The sequence below is a fragment of the Chrysochloris asiatica genome, unplaced genomic scaffold (genome assembly GCF_000296735.1).
Source record: "Chrysochloris asiatica unplaced genomic scaffold, ChrAsi1.0 scaffold00501, whole genome shotgun sequence".
In the NCBI taxonomy this organism is placed as follows: Eukaryota; Metazoa; Chordata; class Mammalia; order Afrosoricida; family Chrysochloridae; genus Chrysochloris; species Chrysochloris asiatica.
Window position 1 is genome coordinate 487,412 of NW_006409019.1, and position 5,222 is coordinate 492,633.

The following is a 5,222-nucleotide window of genomic DNA, read 5'->3' on the forward strand; positions in this document are numbered from 1 at the left end:
TACAGTGACTCTGTGTATTTCTTCCATCTTCTCTTGATGATTTCTGCATCATTCAATGCTTTGCCCAGAGAATCCTCCAATAATGAAAGTCAAGGCTTGAATTTTTCTTCAATTCCCCCAGCTTTAGCAATGCTAAGCATGTTCTTCCCTTTTGGTTTTTTGACTCCAAAAACACAAATACACTCTTAAGAAATTACAAACCAGCTAAAAAAGATTCTGGCAGTTTTTTCAATTAATTATGTTTTTAAAAATCTCTGTACAAAAGTGCTAGATAATGAAAATGTGAGACTACATAACAACTTAAATAAACCCATCACGATGCACAAATCTGTACATATAAACAGACAAGTAACACTTTTTGACAACTCATGTGTTGCCCTTATACATTAGATTCTAAGGCTTTTGCGGTTATAATTCACACACTTATAACTTTTACCCATTTCGTGTGTGAGCTTTAATAGCAGCAGTGGTACAGGAAACCTGCATACTTAGTACCTAGAGTAACACAAATACTGTAGCACTAACCCACTTTGTGTGCCAGATACTTTGTCAAAAATCAAATGATGTGTGCAAAAAGACTACAATATGGGGCATCTATAATTGATATACATCAGTTCAGTTCGTTTGCTGGAAGGAACATTTATGACTTATTAGTATTCCTTTCATTTTGCAAAAACAGTAAATATAGCATTACATTATCTAAAGTTTTCATGAGAAATTAAACAAAACGCACAACTACCTAGGCCAGGTGAACTCTCTCTTTAGACATTGGGAACAGTCAGATTTGTGCAGTTGGCAAAGATATTTACACAAAGCTGGAAGCAGAGGCAGCTAACCAGATGAGATAAATATGGGAAATGGGGAAAAAGCTTGGCAGAAATGGTTTCCTATATAGAAATTCCCACCCTCACCGCCCAGTACATTTCTAGTAGGCACTTAACACAAAGCTTCCCCTCTCTTCTCACCCCAATGCTTCATTTTGGACCAAGTCCAGTGTGTGTATATGAAGGGGAGAATGGAGGGTTCCCTTGTGCTTTCATTTTTCTTCCCAAATACACACCCATGCACATCTACATGTAGTTTAAAGTGCTGGTGTTACTGTGTAGACCCCACCTGTATTTTGCATATTGCGAACATCCATCTAGAATAAACTGGCTGGGGCTTTCTCTCTTTGTCTCCTTGTTTTTGTTGTTTTCCTAAGGGATATTTTTCATTCAATGAAACACTTATCGATTTAGTACCTACTATGAACCTACCCTGTGTCAGGCACATAGCATTTCGATTTAACTGTTGGGGTTTTTGTATGCTTTTTTTTTTTTTTTTTAATGACCATCCTTCCCTCATGCCTGAAGTCCTTAGCAGCCAGGAATAGATCTGGAGGCACTTTGCCACAGTCCTGGTCGGAAATGGCCACCTCCACCTGCCAATGGGGAATCTATTCTTGGAAGTACCTGAGAGGATTTTCAACTTGAAATGGCATTCCCAAGGAGTAAACTGGGAGATGCCTTGGCATCCGACCACTTCATTTTGTAAGGTCTGACTTCCCTTGGTCTAATTTACTCCTTCATAGATGAAGGGGATCAGGTGTGGTCAGGACTATTTACAGCACTGAACAATTGTGGTGGCTTTCTTTTCTCAGCCACTTTTAAGTATATGCTACTGTTTCCTCATGGAATGGGTTTCTTCCCAGAGGCCCTGCCGTCTGATCTCCCTGAGTGCAGTGTAAGACAGCTCTTTCCCAGTCACTGGTGCCCGAGAGGAAGTCCAAGGATGGAAGGACCTATCTTTGTTGCTCATTGAGACTATGAACCTAGTTCTCCTTTCAAAGGGGCCCACCATATTGGTGAGCTCCAGGGCTGACAGCTCCCAAACTGCCCCTTCAGTGAAGGGAAGCTGGATAGGCCTGGCTTCTTACCTAGACCATTAAAGCTTCCATCACAAAGCTTTAAAGTTCTTGCCTTCTGCTTAACCCATTTGAATTAGCAAGAACCTCTCCCAAGTAAACAATTATATTGATATAGTGATGGTTTCATGGGGGATGCTTCAATTGCAGCTAACACAAATAAAAGAAGTTTAACACAATCCACAAAGAATTCTTAAGTAAGTATTGGCTAAAATAAAATTTAAACTTACAAAGACATTGTGGGCGTAGGGGGTGGGTGGGAGTGGTTTATGGAGACAAGAAAATCCACTAAGCTTGGAGTGGCAGAACTCCTACAATTCTTCTGTATTTGAGAAACATATTGGAAAATAGGTTCTTCATATGGAAAACTGTGGAGGTGCTCTTGAACTCCTGTGTGACAGAAAGTAAGGACATAGCTTAAACTGAATCATAACAGTAATTAATATATTCCTAAGAAGAGCTTAAGAAATCTGTTTCACACTTCTGCATGACTTCACGTTTACATTTCCTGTAGTTCCACTCCATGTTAGCAGACCCCCCAAAAGACATGCATTCTATGGAGAAGGCATGGCTTGAAATGCTATTAAGGAAGATACTGTTTTCGAGTGGGACAGGTGAGCAGAACTCATTCTACAGCTCATCCGTCAGTCACAGCAAGCCAATCCAAGAGTGAGACACCTGCTTGCACATTTTCTCAACTTGCTGACTTACCCATGAGATTGGAGCCTGGGGCAAAGCAAGCCTTTTTCAAGGGAGCCTGCAAACTGTGCATTTAGATAATTTATATATATATATACATTGTTAATTAATTAAAATGTCCGCTTTGCTTGATGTTTGTAGTTTACTTTATGATAATATCTTTTCAAAAGAAGGTAGGAAGGGACAATACTGTATGACAGAAGTTCCATAATAAAAAAAAATAATAAAATTTGGCTTGTACGGAGGATTTCACACAGAGCATGGTCAACTAGACATGAAGTCTTCCACCAATGGGAGCTTTTTCATATCATAAATATGAAAAAGAACACTGATGCCTTCTTCCTCCCCAAGGCTTAGTAGATATTCTTCTTGCAGCAGGAGAGGTAGTAAGTTCTCAAATAGCCCTTCTAGTTTGGAAGGAATTTGGTCCTCAGCCTGATGTCAAAGATTGGTGGGCAAAGCCAGAGGAGAAAGGTTTGCCACAGAAACTGAGCAATAGCTATATCCTGAGTGGATTGAAGCCAAGTCTTCAGAAGTGAGTTTAGGGATATTCCCATTGTGGTCTTGGTTGTTGTTTTCATTGGACTGTGTGTTTCAGTCTCTTCTGGACACAAGTAAACATCAGTGAGTCCTTGGGTACTTGAAAAATGAATTTGCAGCCTTTCAAATGGACCAGGCAGTTTAAGTCTTGTTTCTGGAGGGGCTTTCACAACTTTAACAGTTTGGTCTTTAAGGCCACTAATTTTTCAAATATTTTGATATGTAACATAAGCTAACCTTTGATTTTCTGAACCCTCGGTTAACAGGTTGAGGTTCAGACTACAGCCTTGGATCAGCTCATCTAGTTTCTTCTCTTCCTGACTGAGCTAGGTCACTTCTTTTGACAGGGCTTTGGCACTGGGCCAGCGTCCTTAGAGAGACTGCAGACCATCCACTGAATGTTGTTTTTTAGATTTCTTCTTAATGAGATGGATGCCTTCCAGGACATTGGTGAGGTCATAAATCCTTCTCTTTTGCACTTTAAATACCTCTGCTGCCTTGTTCAAATGCAAGACCCCATTGGGTGCTTGGCTCAGTAGCTGAATGAACTTCTTGGTGAGCAGACCAAGGGACATATCAGACGGTATTTTTTTTTTTTTTTTTTTTTTAGGGAGATTTTGGAGTTTTGGCACTATCTGGACTTTGGATTTCAATTCTTCCTTTGCTCTTGGGGCTTTTGAAGCCATCTGAAAGGTATTGACTACCACATTCTCCTAGCTTCAGCCTTAGCTTTATGTGTTCTGCTGTAAGGGAATTTCTGAAACCAGCTTGGCTCGGAGCGAAGGGGGAGGCTGGAAAGGGCCCCCCTCCCCACCTCCGGAAGGCCAAGCAGACTAGCGGAGCCAGCAAGGGGGGGGGGGGCTCCTGTGGTGTGGGTGGGCGTGAGAAGAAAGGGAAGGTGGCAGTGCCTGAGGCTAGTGTGAGGAGGGCTCCAGGACTGTCCCAGGTGAGGGAGCAGGCAAGCAGGAGGAAGTAGGTGCCCCTCACTACCCCTCCAGCGTCCCCTCCCATCGCCTTCTTGCTTCTGTTCCAAGTCTTACTCCCGGTAAACGCTCGAACCACTTATTTATCATTGTATCTGATGTTCAGAGTTCTGAGACCAGACTCTGAATCGGTTTCACTTGATTTTCCATGTTTTTATTGATGGGGGTCTGCACAGCCTTTCTGCCTATTCCATCATCAAGTCTCGCCTCTCAAAAATTTTATTTAAAATGATATGGAAAGGTAATGAATTTTACCATGAACTTTTTGAAGCCCCTTTGTAATGATATTGTGCAAATTTTGAATTTCATAAATGTTTACATTGAACTGTATCCCCTGCCCTCCAAGTCACTGCATCTTTACTTTTTATAGGTAGGTTTCTGATTTCCCAGCAGACATGATCTATTTAAAAATTATTGATATGCCAAAGAGGTAAATCAAAAAATAACTATGTAACAAAGCCAAACATATGGTGACCATATGAAAATTAAGTCAAGAAAATAATCACACATTTGACTACTGCTACAGGGACTTAATAACTATTAGTTTTGCCTTATGGCCTATAAAAATAATGAAGGTTGGGCAAACTTTATAGTAAATATTTTGAAGCTTTCTCATACAACTTTGTAACCTATTTATATTTTCAAAGACACTGTTTTTGAACTCTGCAATAATTTTAATATATTTATCAGTTGTATATGAAATTCACATCTTCTAATGAAATTGCTAAGAGCCTAAAATAGACCGCAAGGGTCTGCTTGAAACACAAAGTCAGCAGTAAGACCCACCTGTTGTCCGTTGGAAACTTTATTCAGGGTAGCTGTGAATCTGTACCAACTGCACAGCACTTAACAATAACAGTGAAATTGCTAATAGGCTAAAATTGACTTATTTTAATTACTATGTATTAACTACAGGAAATATTATGAAGTGGCTTAAACATATAAAGAACTATGACCAATAGATTTTTTGTTGCTAAGGTTAGCCAAGTCAGTACTGACTCATAATGACCGTATGCACAACATAGGAAAACATTGGCTGGTCCTATGCCAACCTCTCAATCGTTGCTACATCTCAGCCATTGCTACTGACATCTTGC

At 40.3% G+C, this 5,222-nt stretch overlaps 2 pseudogenes; both read right to left on the bottom strand.

The window, feature by feature from the left end:
- Positions 1 to 761: 761 nt before the first annotated feature.
- LOC102827886 lies at positions 762 to 2,864 on the bottom strand (annotated as a pseudogene).
- Positions 2,865 to 2,866: 2 nt separating this feature from the next.
- LOC102828272 lies at positions 2,867 to 4,153 on the bottom strand (annotated as a pseudogene).
- Positions 4,154 to 5,222: the final 1,069 nt, after the last annotated feature.